This window comes from Phyllobates terribilis, unplaced genomic scaffold (genome assembly GCF_046119375.1).
Source record: "Phyllobates terribilis strain yellow unplaced genomic scaffold, ASM4611937v1 Scaffold_499__1_contigs__length_1316695, whole genome shotgun sequence".
NCBI lineage: Eukaryota > Metazoa > Chordata > Amphibia > Anura > Dendrobatidae > Phyllobates > Phyllobates terribilis.
In genome coordinates this window covers 192,915-209,774 of record NW_027363259.1, presented here as the reverse complement: position 1 = coordinate 209,774, position 16,860 = coordinate 192,915, and the positions used below count along the sequence as shown (strand labels likewise).

Here is a 16,860-nt window from a genome sequence, read left to right as displayed (position 1 = left end):
ACCAAGGTGGTGCATCTTGTACATTGTTTCTCTCTTCACCTTTTCGAACTTAGAGTTCCACACAAATTCAAACAGCATTCTCTGTAATCTTCTCGCTGTAAGGTCACTTGGGGGATAAACATAACTGAGATATAACATGACAGGAAGCAGAAGGGCCTTAATAATTAAAACTTTACCTTCGATTGTTAATTTTCTTAATTTCCAAAAGTCAATCTTCTTTTGTATTTTGTCCCTTACTCCATCCCAGCTCTTCATTCCATCATTCTGTCGATCAAAAATCACGCCCAGAATTTTAATCTTCTCTGACTGCATCGGGAGATCAGGGATGGACACATCCGCCCAATTGCCACGGACAAAACAATCACATTTCTCAATGTTTAACTTAAAACCTGAGGCTTCACAAAAAAAATTGGTCGTTCTTATAGCTCTCCTGAGAGCGGCAGGTGATGAACAAAAAATAGTAATATCATCCATGTAGCCCATTACCTTCACATCTCTTCCATGTCCTCCAGGGATAGGGACACCTTTAATCACTTTATCCTCTCGTAGCATAGATAAAAGAGGCTCTATTGCACATATAAATAGCACTGGGGACAAAGGGCAGCCTTGCTTCACACCTGAATGCAAAAACACTTCATTAGACAAAAATCCATTGATTAAAATTTTACTAAAAGAGTTCTTATATAAAAGTGCCACTTGCTTGATAAAAATTTCAGGGAAGCCCATTTTTTTTAAAACCAACCATAAAAAACAATGAGAGACACGATCAAAAGCCTTTTGAAAATCCAACGATAAAATTGCTAAGTCTTGCTTCCTGGATTGCTGGTACCATATGACATCGCGGATGGTATTGAGATGCTCCGCAACTCCTCTTCCTGGCACCCCACATACCTGGTCTTCATAAATAACTTTGGATAAAACTTTTTTAAAACGGTTCACTAAAATTTTGGACATCAACTTGTAATCAACATTCAACAGTGTGATTGGTCTCCAGTTTGCCAGATGGGATTTGGCTCCTTTTTTAAAAATCAGGGAGACCAGACCACTTCTCCAAGATATAGGCAGGATATCACACTTAAAAGCTTCTTTGATTACTAAAAACAAGTCGGGTTTTAAAAAATTCCAAAATTCACGATAAAATTCAACAGGCAAACCGTCAGAACCAGGGGTTTTCCCATAGGAAAAACTTTTGATAGCAGCATCTACTTCCGACAAGGTGACTTCAGTGCATAACAATTCTTGGTCTTCGCGGCTCAGACTATTTTTTAATGAATTAAGGGCATCTTCAGTAAAAGACTGGTCTATAGTTTTCTCATTAAAAAGCTGCTGATAAAACTGGTGAGCTTGGTTGAGCATACCTTCAGTTGTAGTTTCACCCTCTAATTCTGTTATCATTTCCTTAGCAGCAACTACTTTTTTAAAAAAAAATCTTGAGCACTTTTCATTTTTCTCCATCACTTCAATTTTTGAGTTATAAATTATTTCCTTACCCTTCGACTCTATACTCTTTTTAATTTCTTTTTTTGTTGCTTCAATTAAATCGTCCATTTCAAGTCCCACATCTCTTAGTTGATAACAGGTCTGCAATTTAGTAATAAGCCTTTTATGCCAAGCGGACCTTTCTCTTGCATTGGCTATGCTGACCTTGATAAAAAAACTTTTTATCTTCATCTTGCTGTATTCCCACCATTCTAGCAGAGTTAAAAATTTTTGTTGTTTTGTTCTTAAATAATTAAAAAACGCTTTAAAATCTGTTCTTACCTTAGGATCTTGTAACAATGTTGTATTTAGCCTCCAAACTCCTCTTGCCTTGACAAGCCCAGGTAATTCTAACTCTGATAGCAACATCTTATGATCTGAAAAAATGTTTGGGATTAAGACAACAGATTTGACATTCACATATTGGGACATGAAAATAAAATCAATACGAGATTTAGAAGAAGAGTTCTCCCAAGTATAACCGGGATCATTACTACGGCTCTCTTTCCAGGAGTCTCTAAGAAAAAAATCAGTTAACAAATCCTTTAGTTGTTTCTCTGTTTTGTCTTTTTTAGGAACGGTGGAACTCCCGCTTCTCCCTTCACCAGGCAAGACACAATTGAAATCCCCACAGAACATCAGAGGCGATGAACCAGGTAGGTAATATTGCACATCTTCAAACAACTGATGTCTCTCTTCCTTCACCGGAGAAGCATAAATGTTCAAAAGTCTAAAGTCCACACCTTTAAAACTAATATTTAAGAAAAGAGCACGTCCAGAAGAAATGTCCACAAAAGAGTTGATTTTAAAGTCATGCGACCTAAACAGCACTCCAATGCCAGAGGAACGATTTTCATTATCTCCGGACCAGATAGAGGGCCCATGAGGCCAATCTTTTCTTAAATCTGCATAATTCATATCAAAGTCAATGTTACATTCTTGCAAACAAAAGACATCACAGTCCACTGTTGTCAGGTAGGAAAACAAAGCAGCCCTTCTTGTAGAGCCCCTTATACTCCTCACATTGAGCGAGGCTACTTTAATTGATGAGGTCATGATAGGATAGTTCAGGTCACACTACTGTCAGAATCAGACATAAAGCCCACCGATGTTAACGGGCTCTGCACTTCTGAGTCCGAAAAAGAAATGTTTATAGGGTCTGAAGGCCTTGGCTCCTCAGGAGGGGCAGCGGGAGCCATTGGCTTGTATTGCAGAAGACTTGGTTTTAATGGACACTTCTTGGAAGTCTCCCTGGCCACATTCTCATCAGACCTATCATCTGTTTTCCTTTTCCTACGAGTTTCCAGCTCCATTGCTTCTTCCTCCGAGCTAAATGTCCCGATTTCAGCAGAGGGACTCCCCTCCACCACCATATCACCCGGATCAGAATCAGCAGCCCAGTCCTTAGATGAAGCTTCCCTCCTCTCAGGACGGACAGGTTTCTCAGCTGGAGGTTTCTGCATAGACGTGGGCTTATGCGCAGCAGGAATAGGAGAACTGGCAGGTTTTCCCTGTGCAGCAGGCACTGAAGTGCTTGTGGACCCGCCTACAGGGGGTTGTGTTCGCACAGTAGATACAGGAACACCGGTGGGACCCCCCTTAGCAGCAGGAGCAGGAGGGTTGGTTGGCTTCCTCTGTGCAGCAGGTGCAGACGTACCACCTGATGTACTAGCAGGCTTGGTCTGTGGAGCAGGTACTGCAGAGCTAGAAGACTGCCCCCGCGCTGTAGACGCACCCGCAGGAGCAGGAACAGCAGAGGGTTGCCTCTGCCCCCCGGGAGCAGATGGAGGCACACGGGCAGGTTGCTTTGCCAGCGTTTCAGCATAGGTTTCCGCCTTTTTCTTCAAAGGACACTCCCGGAAGGAGTGACCTGGGACCCGGCAGATGTTGCACACCATCTCATTGGTACAGTCCATTGTGGCATGTCCATGCTTGTAGCACTTCTTACAGATTGCCACCTCCTCCTTGCAGTTCTCATAAGTGTGACCGAAACACATGCATTTCCGGCAGAAGAGGGGCATGTCCGGGTAGAAGAGGCGCCCCCGCTCCCTACCGATCAGGAAACTTGACGGAGGATGACGCTGACCACCAATGCCATTTGGATCTTCACAAAATTTAACAAAAAATTTATGCTTTCCCGTCCAGAGGTTTTCCTCATTCATGACCTTGTGGGAATACCGCAGTTCTGGGAAATAGTTTTGAAGAAAGCAAATAATATTAACTAAGGGAACATGAGGGTTGCTCATCTGAACCACGAGCGGCTTCTCTCCACCGGAGTAAAGGATGACAAAGGTGAGTCCTTTAAGATCCTCATCTGAAAGGTGCAGGTGAATCTGGCGGAAGAGGTTCTGGCACGCATACTCCGACTCCAGAGTCAAAGTGAAGGAACCGGGGCGATCTTGAAGGGCCAGGATGTCTTCCCTCTTTACTCCTAGGATCTCCAGCAGCACTCTCCTCACGAAAAACTTCAAGGTCATCTTCTCCTTGGATGCATCGTCCACTTCGATCTTGAAAGAGTTCTTGATGCGAAGGTCACCAGCTCTGGCATAGCGCACTGCGGCCGCTACTGCTGATGCCATCTTCAAAAGGTAGATAGGGTCGATCGCCTTCTTGGTTTCTTTGCGTATCTGCCCCCTAAAGCAGCATGAGGCTTAAGACGGCTTTTACACCGCCGATGCCTCAAGGCCAAGGGCACGATTGGCTTAGAATCCTTCTGGCAAGATGTGGTATCTTAGCCAAAAGGCCGAGAAGCGATAACCAGAATTGGTTTCAAACTACGGAGCCACCCAAGGATCCTAAAAAGTCCATTTGTGGAGATGAGCTCCTGGACTCCCGTTAAGAAGACATGTTGTCAACCTCTAGATCCCTTACATGCCTGCACTTTTCGGCTTGCTGCTGCTGCAATCCACGCGTTTTAGATCTGCATAACTCCACCTCTTTAAACACAGCACCTTCACCCCCTGCTGTTCCCACCCGCCTCAACACCGTTGGAAGGGAGGAGAACCAATTAAGGCGGGGGGTGGGGTGGAACGAGCAGCTGTCTACCCTTAGCAGGAGGGCTCCTGATTACATACCTCTCCTGCTGCTGCTGCTGCTGGCTGTCCAGCAGCAGACTGAAGGTGGCTGCTGCTGTGCACAGGTATATAAAGGCTCAGAGCCTATTATGACACGCGCAGCCAGCGTTCCATTGCCACATTCCATCTACTGCAGGCAGGATACCTGGCTGGCTGAATGTCGCTGAGAAGCTCACAGAGACCGCCATAAGCAACAGTTTAACAGAATGCCACAGACTAATCAACCAAACTTTTTGGGTTGGGTTCTCTTTTATAGTCTGCAGGCATTAAATGAAAGAAGTCAGTGTTCCAGCAGAAGGAGACAACGTTTCAGAAAAGGCATTGTAGCAAACCAAAAAAGAAATTTTAAGCGCAGCAGAGTAACCAGCGCACATACCTGTTAGCTCAGGTGAGTTTAAAAGGCTGCTGTTGATAACAAGGGCATTTGCTAAATAGATGGTGTGTGTGCAACAATATACTGAAAGGTCAATTATATTGTGCAGCTTATCTCACCACCTGTAGTTATTTAGGTGAAAGCTCCAAAATGCTTGCCTAATTTGTCTGTTTATCCAAAAGGAAGTAAAAAGGGAGAGCTAGAAAGATAGCATTGCATCACATTACATGGCAATGCAATGCACAGTTGCTGAAGTTGAACCAAAATGAGCTTGTAATCTGGCTTCTGCAACTTTGAACATGAAAAATCCAATGAGGAGAAGAAAAGCAAAGCCAAAGAGTCCATCCCAAAATCCGACAAACAAGCAAAATGAACAAAAAACATTGAATTCAATTCTTTCTGATTTTAGAAACTGCATTAAAGAAGGGGTGCACCGGTCCTGGAGATACTGCAATACCAGGTCAATGCGTGGAGTGGACAGAGCAAGCTCTTTTTCCATCTCCCTGTTCTAAAAATCCATTTAATATATGGTCCCCAGATAGGGGACGTATCAGATATTAAACTGATAAGAACAGATTTTTTTTTGATTGAAGCTGCATCCAAGGCACTGAAAAATGTGACCAAAGTCACACCAAAACAGCGCACGAGGCGAGGATTCATGTGGACCCTTCCCGGAGGAGAGGGTCCCCAATAAACCATCCCCATCCCTCCGAGCCAGAAGGCCACAGCGAGGGTCAGGGATCTCCGATGCTCTCCCTAGCCGAAGCCGGAGAAGAGCCGTTTTCGTGCTCCCAGCTTCCATCTAGGCTGCCACCCTAGTGGAGCTGGAGCCTGTGTTGGTTTCTCAGCCCAAAGCTGACCGGACCTCCGACCGGGTTTATAAAAATTCCCCTTCCTAGACCGGAGGCCAGGAATAGGGGGGGTTGCTCAGAAAGTATGATTGGCAAAGGTGCGGCGTGCTACGAAGCCAAGTCTTTTTGGGGTTCCCAGTCCCAGTAAGCTTGGACTCCCACCAGGGCGCCTACTCCTGGGGCACATTGCTCCAAAGCCCTCACACTTACCCAGCCTAGTGACTTCGATCCTGGAGGGCCATGTTTTCCATCAGATAACTCTATGAGCCACCTGGCGTACTAACAAGTGCACCAAACCAGTGTGTAATATGCATCAATTTACTAGGGCAGCCCAAGGACAAAACTGCCTTTTCAAAAGATACTACACTTGATCTTAGCCAAAAGGCCGAGAAGCGATAACCAGAATTGGTTTCAAACTATGGAGCCACCCAAGGATCCTGAAAAGTCCATTTGTGGAGATGAGCTCCTGGACTCCCGTTAAGAAGACATGTTGTCAACCTCTAGATCCCTTACATGCCTGCACTTTTCGGCTTGCTGCTGCTGCAATCCACGCGTTTTAGATCTGCATAACTCCACCTCTTTAAACACAGCACCTTCACCCCCTGCTGTTCCCACCCGCCTCAACACCGTTGGAAGGGAGGAGAACCAATTAAGGCGGGGGGTGGGGTGGAACGAGCAGCTGTCTACCCTTAGCAGGAGGGCTCCTGATTACATACCTCTCCTGCTGCTGCTGCTGCTGGCTGTCCAGCAGCAGACTGAAGGTGGCTGCTGCTGTGCACAGGTATATAAAGGCTCAGAGCCTATTATGACACGCGCAGCCAGCGTTCCATTGCCACATTCCATCTACTGCAGGCAGGATACCTGGCTGGCTGAATGTCGCTGAGAAGCTCACAGAGACCGCCATAAGCAACAGTTTAACAGAATGCCACAGACTAATCAACCAAACTTTTTGGGTTGGGTTCTCTTTTATAGTCTGCAGGCATTAAATGAAAGAAGTCAGTGTTCCAGCAAAAGGCGACAACGTTTCAGAAAAGGCATTGTAGCAAACCAAAAAAGAAATTTTAAGCGCAGCAGAGTAACCAGCGCACATACCTGTTAGCTCAGGTGAGTTTAAAAGGCTGCTGTTGATAACAAGGGCATTTGCTAAATAGATGGTGTGTGTGCAACAATATACTGAAAGGTCAATTATATTGTGCAGCTTATCTCACCACCTGTAGTTATTTAGGTGAAAGCTCCAAAATGCTTGCCTAATATGTCTGTTTATCCAAAAGGAAGTAAAAAGGGAGAGCTAGAAAGATAGCATTGCATCACATTACATGGCAATGCAATGCACAGTTGCTGAAGTTGAACCAAAATGAGCTTGTAATCTGGCTTCTGCAACTTTGAACATGAAAAATCCAATGAGGAGAAGAAAAGCAAAGCCAAAGAGTCCATCCCAAAATCCGACAAACAAGCAAAATGAACAAAAAACATTGAATTCAATTCTTTCTGATTTTAGAAACTGCATTAAAGAAGGGGTGCACCGGTCCTGGAGATACTGCAATACCAGGTCAATGCGTGGAGTGGACAGAGCAAGCTCTTTTTCCATCTCCCAGTTCTAAAAATCCATTTAATATATGGTCCCCAGATAGGGGACGTATCAGATATTAAACTGATAAGAACAGATTTTTTGATTGAAGCTGCATCCAAGGCACTGAAAAATGTGACCGAAGTCACACCAAAACAGCGCACGAGGCGAGGATTCATGTGGACCCTTCCCGGAGGAGAGGGTCCCCAATAAACCATCCCCATCCCTCCGAGCCAGAAGGCCACAGCGAGGGTCGGGGATCTCCGATGCTCTCTCTTGCCGAAGCCAGAGAAGAGCCGTTTTCGTGCTCCCAGCGTCCAGCTAGGCTGCCACCCTAGTGGAGCTGGAGCCTGTGTTGGTTTCTCAGCCCAAAGCTGACCGGACCTCCGACCGGGTTTATAAAAATTCCCCTTCCTAGCCCGGAGGCCAGGAATAGGGGGTGTTGCTCAGAAAGTATGATTGGCAAAGGTGCGGCGTGCTACGAAGCCCAAGTCTTTCTGGGGTTCCCAGTCCCAGTAAGCTTGGACTCCCACCAGGGCGCCTACTCCTGGGGCACATTGCTCCAAAGCCCTCACACTTACCCAGCCTAGTGACTTCGATCCTGGAGGGCCATGTTTTCCATCAGATGACTCTATGAGCCACCTGGCGTACTAACAAGTGCACCAAACCAGTGTGTAATGTGCATCAATTTACTAGAGCAGCCCAAGGACAAAACCGCCTTTTCAAAAGATACTACACTTGATCTTAGCCAAAAGGCCGAGAAGCGATAACCAGAATTGGTTTCAAACTACGGAGCCACCCAAGGATCCTGAAAAGTCCATTTATGGAGATGAGCTCCTGGACTCCCGTTAAGAAGACATGTTGTCAACCTCTAGATCCCTTACATGCCTGCACTTTTCGGCTTGCTGCTGCTGCAATCCACGCGTTTTAGATCTGCATAACTCCACCTCTTTAAACACAGCACCTTCACCCCCTGCTGTTCCCACCCGCCTCAACACCGTTGGAAGGGAGGAGAACCAATTAAGGCGGGGGGTGGGGTGGAACGAGCAGCTGTCTACCCTTAGCAGGAGGGCTCCTGATTACATACCTCTCCTGCTGCTGCTGCTGCTGGCTGTCCAGCAGCAGACTGAAGGTGGCTGCTGCTGTGCACAGGTATATAAAGGCTCAGAGCCTATTATGACACGCGCAGCCAGCGTTCCATTGCCACATTCCATCTACTGCAGGCAGGATACCTGGCTGGCTGAATGTCGCTGAGAAGCTCACAGAGACCGCCATAAGCAACAGTTTAACAGAATGCCACAGACTAATCAACCAAACTTTTTGGGTTGGGTTCTCTTTTATAGTCTGCAGGCATTAAATGAAAGAAGTCAGTGTTCCAGCAGAAGGAGACAACGTTTCAGAAAAGGCATTGTAGCAAACCAAAAAAGAAATTTTAAGCGCAGCAGAGTAACCAGCGCACATACCTGTTAGCTCAGGTGAGTTTAAAAGGCTGCTGTTGATAACAAGGGCATTTGCTAAATAGATGGTGTGTGTGCAACAATATACTGAAAGGTCAATTATATTGTGCAGCTTATCTCACCACCTGTAGTTATTTAGGTGAAAGCTCCAAAATGCTTGCCTAATATGTCTGTTTATCCAAAAGGAAGTAAAAAGGGAGAGCTAGAAAGATAGCATTGCATCACATTACATGGCAATGCAATGCACAGTTGCTGAAGTTGAACCAAAATGAGCTTGTAATCTGGCTTCTGCAACTTTGAACATGAAAAATCCAATGAGGAGAAGAAAAGCAAAGCCAAAGAGTCCATCCCAAAATCCGACAAACAAGCAAAATGAACAAAAAACATTGAATTCAATTCTTTCTGATTTTAGAAACTGCATTAAAGAAGGGGTGCACCGGTCCTGGAGATACTGCAACACCAGGTCAATGCGTGGAGTGGACAGAGCAAGCTCTTTTTCCATCTCCCTGTTCTAAAAATCCATTTAATATATGGTCCCCAGATAGGGGACGTATCAGATATTAAACTGATAAGAACAGATTTTTTGATTGAAGCTGCATCCAAGGCACTGAAAAATGTGACCGAAGTCACACCAAAACAGCGCACGAGGCGAGGATTCATGTGGACCCTTCCCGGAGGAGAGGGTCCCCAATAAACCATCCCCATCCCTCCGAGCCAGAAGGCCATAGCGAGGGTCGGGGATCTCCGATGCTCTCTCTTGCCGAAGCCAGAGAAGAGCCATTTTCGTGCTCCCAGCGTCCAGCTAGGCTGCCACCCTAGTGGAGCTGGAGCCTGTGTTGGTTTCTCAGCCCAAAGCTGACCGGACCTCCGACCGGGTTTATAAAAATTCCCCTTCCTAGCCCGGAGGCCAGGAATAGGGGGTGTTGCTCAGAAAGTATGATTGGCAAAGGTGCGGCGTGCTACGAAGCCCAAGTCTTTCTGGGGTTCCCAGTCCCAGTAAGCTTGGACTCCCACCAGGGCGCCTACTCCTGGGGCACATTGCTCCAAAGCCCTCACACTTACCCAGCCTAGTGACTTCGATCCTGGAGGGCCATGTTTTCCATCAGATGACTCTATGAGCCACCTGGCGTACTAACAAGTGCACCAAACCAGTGTGTAATGTGCATCAATTTACTAGAGCAGCCCAAGGACAAAACCGCCTTTTCAAAAGATACTACACTTGATCTTAGCCAAAAGGCCGAGAAGCGATAACCAGAATTGGTTTCAAACTACGGAGCCACCCAAGGATCCTGAAAAGTCCATTTATGGAGATGAGCTCCTGGACTCCCGTTAAGAAGACATGTTGTCAACCTCTAGATCCCTTACATGCCTGCACTTTTCGGCTTGCTGCTGCTGCAATCCACGCGTTTTAGATCTGCATAACTCCACCTCTTTAAACACAGCACCTTCACCCCCTGCTGTTCCCACCCGCCTCAACACCGTTGGAAGGGAGGAGAACCAATTAAGGCGGGGGGTGGGGTGGAACGAGCAGCTGTCTACCCTTAGCAGGAGGGCTCCTGATTACATACCTCTCCTGCTGCTGCTGCTGCTGGCTGTCCAGCAGCAGACTGAAGGTGGCTGCTGCTGTGCACAGGTATATAAAGGCTCAGAGCCTATTATGACACGCGCAGCCAGCGTTCCATTGCCACATTCCATCTACTGCAGGCAGGATACCTGGCTGGCTGAATGTCGCTGAGAAGCTCACAGAGACCGCCATAAGCAACAGTTTAACAGAATGCCACAGACTAATCAACCAAACTTTTTGGGTTGGGTTCTCTTTTATAGTCTGCAGGCATTAAATGAAAGAAGTCAGTGTTCCAGCAGAAGGAGACAACGTTTCAGAAAAGGCATTGTAGCAAACCAAAAAAGAAATTTTAAGCGCAGCAGAGTAACCAGCGCACATACCTGTTAGCTCAGGTGAGTTTAAAAGGCTGCTGTTGATAACAAGGGCATTTGCTAAATAGATGGTGTGTGTGCAACAATATACTGAAAGGTCAATTATATTGTGCAGCTTATCTCACCACCTGTAGTTATTTAGGTGAAAGCTCCAAAATGCTTGCCTAATATGTCTGTTTATCCAAAAGGAAGTAAAAAGGGAGAGCTAGAAAGATAGCATTGCATCACATTACATGGCAATGCAATGCACAGTTGCTGAAGTTGAACCAAAATGAGCTTGTAATCTGGCTTCTGCAACTTTGAACATGAAAAATCCAATGAGGAGAAGAAAAGCAGAGCCAAAGAGTCCATCCCAAAATCCGACAAACAAGCAAAATGAACAAAAAACATTGAATTCAATTCTTTCTGATTTTAGAAACTGCATTAAAGAAGGGGTGCACCGGTCCTGGAGATACTGCAATACCAGGTCAATGCGTGGAGTGGACAGAGCAAGCTCTTTTTCCATCTCCCTGTTCTAAAAATCCATTTAATATATGGTCCCCAGATAGGGGACGTATCAGATATTAAACTGATAAGAACAGATTTTTTTTTGATTGAAGCTGCATCCAAGGCACTGAAAAATGTGACCGAAGTCACACCAAAACAGCGCACGAGGCGAGGATTCATGTGGACCCTTCCCGGAGGAGAGGGTCCCCAATAAACCATCCCCATCCCTCCGAGCCAGAAGGCCACAGCGAGGGTCAGGGATCTCCGATGCTCTCCCTAACCGAAGCCGGAGAAGAGCCGTTTTCGTGCTCCCAGCTTCCATCTAGGCTGCCACCCTAGTGGAGCTGGAGCCTGTGTTGGTTTCTCAGCCCAAAGCTGACCGGACCTCCGACCGGGTTTATAAAAATTCCCCTTCCTAGCCCGGAGGCCAGGAATAGGGGGGGTTGCTCAGAAAGTATGATTGGCAAAGGTGCGGCGTGCTACGAAGCCAAGTCTTTCTGGGGTTCAGAGTCCCAGTAAGCTTGGACTCCCACCAGGGCGCCTACTCCTGGGGCACATTGCTCCAAAGCCCTCACACTTACCCAGCCTAGTGACTTCGATCCTGGAGGGCCATGTTTTCCATCAGATAACTCTATGAGCCACCTGGCGTACTAACAAGTGCACCAAACCAGTGTGTAATATGCATCAATTTACTAGGGCAGCCCAAGGACAAAACTGCCTTTTCAAAAGATACTACACTTGATCTTAGCCAAAAGGCCGAGAAGCGATAACCAGAATTGGTTTCAAACTACGGAGCCACCCAAGGATCCTGAAAAGTCCATTTGTGGAGATGAGCTCCTGGACTCCCATTAAGAAGACATGTTGTCAACCTCTAGATCCCTTACATGCCGGCACTTTTCGGCTTGCTGCTGCTGCAATCCACGCGTTTTAGATCTGCATAACTCCACCTCTTTAAACACAGCACCTTCACCCCCTGCTGTTCCCACCCGCCTCAACACCGTTGGAAGGGAGGAGAACCAATTAAGGCGGGGGGTGGGGTGGAACGAGCAGCTGTCTACCCTTAGCAGGAGGGCTCCTGATTACATACCTCTCCTGCTGCTGCTGCTGCTGGCTGTCCAGCAGCAGACTGAAGGTGGCTGCTGCTGTGCACAGGTATATAAAGGCTCAGAGCCTATTATGACACGCGCAGCCAGCGTTCCATTGCCACATTCCATCTACTGCAGGCAGGATACCTGGCTGGCTGAATGTCGCTGAGAAGCTCACAGAGACCGCCATAAGCAACAGTTTAACAGAATGCCACAGACTAATCAACCAAACTTTTTGGATTGGGTTCTCTTTTATAGTCTGCAGGCATTAAATGAAAGAAGTCAGTGTTCCAGCAGAAGGCGACAACGTTTCAGAAAAGGCATTGTAGCAAACCAAAAAAGAAATTTTAAGCGCAGCAGAGTAACCAGCGCACATACCTGTTAGCTCAGGTGAGTTTAAAAGGCTGCTGTTGATAACAAGGGCATTTGCTAAATAGATGGTGTGTGTGCAACAATATACTGAAAGGTCAATTATATTGTGCAGCTTATCTCACCACCTGTAGTTATTTAGGTGAAAGCTCCAAAATGCTTGCCTAATATGTCTGTTTATCCAAAAGGAAGTAAAAAGGGAGAGCTAGAAAGATAGCATTGCATCACATTACATGGCAATGCAATGCACAGTTGCTGAAGTTGAACCAAAATGAGCTTGTAATCTGGCTTCTGCAACTTTGAACATGAAAAATCCAATGAGGAGAAGAAAAGCAAAGCCAAAGAGTCCATCCCAAAATCCGACAAACAAGCAAAATGAACAAAAAACATTGAATTCAATTCTTTCTGATTTTAGAAACTGCATTAAAGAAGGGGTGCACCGGTCCTGGAGATACTGCAATACCAGGTCAATGCGTGGAGTGGACAGAGCAAGCTCTTTTTCCATCTCCCTGTTCTAAAAATCCATTTAATATATGGTCCCCAGATAGGGGACGTATCAGATATTAAACTGATAAGAACAGATACTACACTTGATCTTAGCCAAAAGGCCGAGAAGCGATAACCAGAATTGGTTTCAAACTACGGAGCCACCCAAGGATCCTGAAAAGTCCATTTGTGGAGATGAGCTCCTGGACTCCCGTTAAGAAGACATGTTGTCAACCTCTAGATCCCTTACATGCCTGCACTTTTCGGCTTGCTGCTGCTGCAATCCACGCGTTTTAGATCTGCATAACTCCACCTCTTTAAACACAGCACCTTCACCCCCTGCTGTTCCCACCCGCCTCAACACCGTTGGAAGGGAGGAGAACCAATTAAGGCGGGGGGTGGGGTGGAACGAGCAGCTGTCTACCCTTAGCAGGAGGGCTCCTGATTACATACCTCTCCTGCTGCTGCTGCTGCTGGCTGTCCAGCAGCAGACTGAAGGTGGCTGCTGCTGTGCACAGGTATATAAAGGCTCAGAGCCTATTATGACACGCGCAGCCAGCGTTCCATTGCCACATTCCATCTACTGCAGGCAGGATACCTGGCTGGCTGAATGTCGCTGAGAAGCTCACAGAGACCGCCATAAGCAACAGTTTAACAGAATGCCACAGACTAATCAACCAAACTTTTTGGGTTGGGTTCTCTTTTATAGTCTGCAGGCATTAAATGAAAGAAGTCAGTGTTCCAGCAGAAGGAGACAACGTTTCAGAAAAGGCATTGTAGCAAACCAAAAAAGAAATTTTAAGTGCAGCTGAGTAACCAGCGCACATACCTGTTAGCTCAGGTGAGTTTAAAAGGCTGCTGTTGATAACAAGGGCATTTGCTAAATAGATGGTGTGTGTGCAACAATATACTGAAAGGTCAATTATATTGTGCAGCTTATCTCACCACCTGTAGTTATTTAGGTGAAAGCTCCAAAATGCTTGCCTAATATGTCTGTTTATCCAAAAGGAAGTAAAAAGGGAGAGCTAGAAAGATAGCATTGCATCACATTACATGGCAATGCAATGCACAGTTGCTGAAGTTGAACCAAAATGAGCTTGTAATCTGGCTTCTGCAACTTTGAACATGAAAAATCCAATGAGGAGAAGAAAAGCAAAGCCAAAGAGTCCATCCCAAAATCCGACAAACAAGCAAAATGAACAAAAAGCATTGAATTCAATTCTTTCTGATTTTAGAAACTGCATTAAAGAAGGGGTGCACCGGTCCTGGAGATACTGCAATACCAGGTCAATGCGTGGAGTGGACAGAGCAAGCTCTTTTTCCATCTCCCTGTTCTAAAAATCCATTTAATATATGGTCCCCAGATAGGGGACGTATCAGATATTAAACTGATAAGAACAGATACTACACTTGATCTTAGCCAAAAGGCCGAGAAGCGATAACCAGAATTGGTTTCAAACTACGGAGCCACCCAAGGATTCTGAAAAGTCCATTTGTGGAGATGAGCTCCTGGACTCCCGTTAAGAAGACATGTTGTCAACCTCTAGATCCCTTACATGCCTGCACTTTTCGGCTTGCTGCTGCTGCAATCCACGCGTTTTAGATCTGCATAACTACACCTCTTTAAACACAGCACCTTCACCCCCTGCTGTTCCCACCCGCCTCAACACCGTTGGAAGGGAGGAGAACCAATTAAGGCGGGGGGTGGGGTGGAACGAGCAGCTGTCTACCCTTAGCAGGAGGGCTCCTGATTACATACCTCTCCTGCTGATGCTGCTGCTGGCTGTCCAGCAGCAGACTGAAGGTGGCTGCTGCTGTGCACAGGTATATAAAGGCTCAGAGCCTATTATGACACGCGCAGCCAGCGTTCCATTGCCACATTCCATCTACTGCAGGCAGGATACCTGGCTGGCTGAATGTCGCTGAGAAGCTCACAGAGACCGCCATAAGCAACAGTTTAACAGAATGCCACAGACTAATCAACCAAACTTTTTGGGTTGGGTTCTCTTTTATAGTCTGCAGGCATTAAATGAAAGAAGTCAGTGTTCCAGCAGAAGGAGACAACGTTTCAGAAAAGGCATTGTAGCAAACCAAAAAAGAAATTTTAAGCGCAGCAGAGTAACCAGCGCACATACCTGTTAGCTCAGGTGAGTTTAAAAGGCTGCTGTTGATAACAAGGGCATTTGCTAAATAGATGGTGTGTGTGCAACAATATACTGAAAGGTCAATTATATTTTGCAGCTTATCTCACCACCTGTAGTTATTTAGGTGAAAGCTCCAAAATGCTTGCCTAATAAATCTGTTTATCCAAAAGGAAGTAAAAAGGGAGAGCTAGAAAGATAGCATTGCATCACATTACATGGCAATGCAATGCACAGTTGCTGAAGTTGAACCAAAATGAGCTTGTAATCTGGCTTCTGCAACTTTGAACATGAAAAATCCAATGAGGAGAAGAAAAGCAAAGCCAAAGAGTCCATCCCAAAATCCGACAAACAAGCAAAATGAACAAAAAACATTGAATTCAATTCTTTCTGATTTTAGAAACTGCATTAAAGAAGGGGTGCACCGGTCCTGGAGATACTGCAATACCAGGTCAATGCGTGGAGTGGACAGAGCAAGCTCTTTTTCCATCTCCCTGTTCTAAAAATCCATTTAATATATGGTCCCCAGATAGGGGACGTATCAGATATTAAACTGATAAGAACAGATACTACACTTGATCTTAGCCAAAAGGCCGAGAAGCGATAACCAGAATTGGTTTCAAACTACGGAGCCACCCAAGGATCCTGAAAAGTCCATTTGTGGAGATGAGCTCCTGGACTCCCGTTAAGAAGACATGTTGTCAACCTCTAGATCCCTTACATGCCTGCACTTTTCGGCTTGCTGCTGCTGCAATCCACGCGTTTTAGATCTGCATAACTCCACCTCTTTAAACACAGCACCTTCACCCCCTGCTGTTCCCACCCGCCTCAACACCGTTGGAAGGGAGGAGAACCAATTAAGGCGGGGGGTGGGGTGGAACGAGCAGCTGTCTACCCTTAGCAGGAGGGCTCCTGATTACATACCTCTCCTGCTGCTGCTGCTGCTGGCTGTCCAGCAGCAGACTGAAGGTGGCTGCTGCTGTGCACAGGTATATAAAGGCTCAGAGCCTATTATGACACGCGCAGCCAGCGTTCCATTGCCACATTCCATCTACTGCAGGCAGGATACCTGGCTGGCTGAATGTCGCTGAGAAGCTCACAGAGACCGCCATAAGCAACAGTTTAACAGAATGCCACAGACTAATCAACCAAACTTTTTGGGTTGGGTTCTCTTTTATAGTCTGCAGGCATTAAATGAAAGAAGTCAGTGTTCCAGCAGAAGGAGACAACGTTTCAGAAAAGGCATTGTAGCAAACCAAAAAAGAAATTTTAAGCGCAGCAGAGTAACCAGCGCACATACCTGTTAGCTCAGGTGAGTTTAAAAGGCTGCTGTTGATAACAAGGGCATTTGCTAAATAGATGGTGTGTGTGCAACAATATACTGAAAGGTCAATTATATTGTGCAGCTTATCTCACCACCTGTAGTTATTTAGGTGAAAGCTCCAAAATGCTTGCCTAATATGTCTGTTTATCCAAAAGGAAGTAAAAAGGGAGAGCTAGAAAGATAGCATTGCATCACATTACATGGCAATGCAATGCACAGTTGCTGAAGTTGAA

At 46.0% G+C, this 16,860-nt stretch overlaps 7 non-coding genes and 4 pseudogenes across 7 annotated transcripts; all 11 read right to left on the bottom strand.

Annotated features, from left to right (window-relative positions):
• Positions 1 to 5,349: 5,349 nt before the first annotated feature.
• On the bottom strand, positions 5,350 to 5,534 carry LOC141230295 (U2 spliceosomal RNA). The gene has a single exon (XR_012296845.1). It is a non-coding gene; the product is annotated as a U2 spliceosomal RNA (small nuclear RNA).
• Positions 5,535 to 6,058: 524 nt separating this feature from the next.
• LOC141230418 (U2 spliceosomal RNA) lies at positions 6,059 to 6,174 on the bottom strand (annotated as a pseudogene).
• Positions 6,175 to 7,289: 1,115 nt separating this feature from the next.
• LOC141230279 (U2 spliceosomal RNA) lies at positions 7,290 to 7,471 on the bottom strand. The gene has a single exon (XR_012296831.1). It is a non-coding gene; the product is annotated as a U2 spliceosomal RNA (small nuclear RNA).
• A 525-nt stretch (positions 7,472 to 7,996) lies between these two features.
• On the bottom strand, positions 7,997 to 8,112 carry LOC141230427 (U2 spliceosomal RNA; annotated as a pseudogene).
• Positions 8,113 to 9,227: 1,115 nt separating this feature from the next.
• LOC141230292 (U2 spliceosomal RNA) lies at positions 9,228 to 9,409 on the bottom strand. Its single transcript, XR_012296842.1, has one exon. It is a non-coding gene; the product is annotated as a U2 spliceosomal RNA (small nuclear RNA).
• Positions 9,410 to 9,934: 525 nt separating this feature from the next.
• LOC141230425 (U2 spliceosomal RNA) lies at positions 9,935 to 10,050 on the bottom strand (annotated as a pseudogene).
• A 1,115-nt stretch (positions 10,051 to 11,165) lies between these two features.
• On the bottom strand, positions 11,166 to 11,350 carry LOC141230294 (U2 spliceosomal RNA). Its single transcript, XR_012296844.1, has one exon. It is a non-coding gene; the product is annotated as a U2 spliceosomal RNA (small nuclear RNA).
• Positions 11,351 to 11,874: 524 nt separating this feature from the next.
• Positions 11,875 to 11,990, bottom strand: LOC141230417 (U2 spliceosomal RNA; annotated as a pseudogene).
• A 1,115-nt stretch (positions 11,991 to 13,105) lies between these two features.
• LOC141230485 (U2 spliceosomal RNA) lies at positions 13,106 to 13,296 on the bottom strand. Its single transcript, XR_012296946.1, has one exon. It is a non-coding gene; the product is annotated as a U2 spliceosomal RNA (small nuclear RNA).
• A 1,115-nt stretch (positions 13,297 to 14,411) lies between these two features.
• LOC141230484 (U2 spliceosomal RNA) lies at positions 14,412 to 14,602 on the bottom strand. The gene has a single exon (XR_012296945.1). It is a non-coding gene; the product is annotated as a U2 spliceosomal RNA (small nuclear RNA).
• Positions 14,603 to 15,717: 1,115 nt separating this feature from the next.
• LOC141230483 (U2 spliceosomal RNA) lies at positions 15,718 to 15,908 on the bottom strand. Its single transcript, XR_012296944.1, has one exon. It is a non-coding gene; the product is annotated as a U2 spliceosomal RNA (small nuclear RNA).
• Between the last annotated feature and the right edge of the window lie 952 nt (positions 15,909 to 16,860).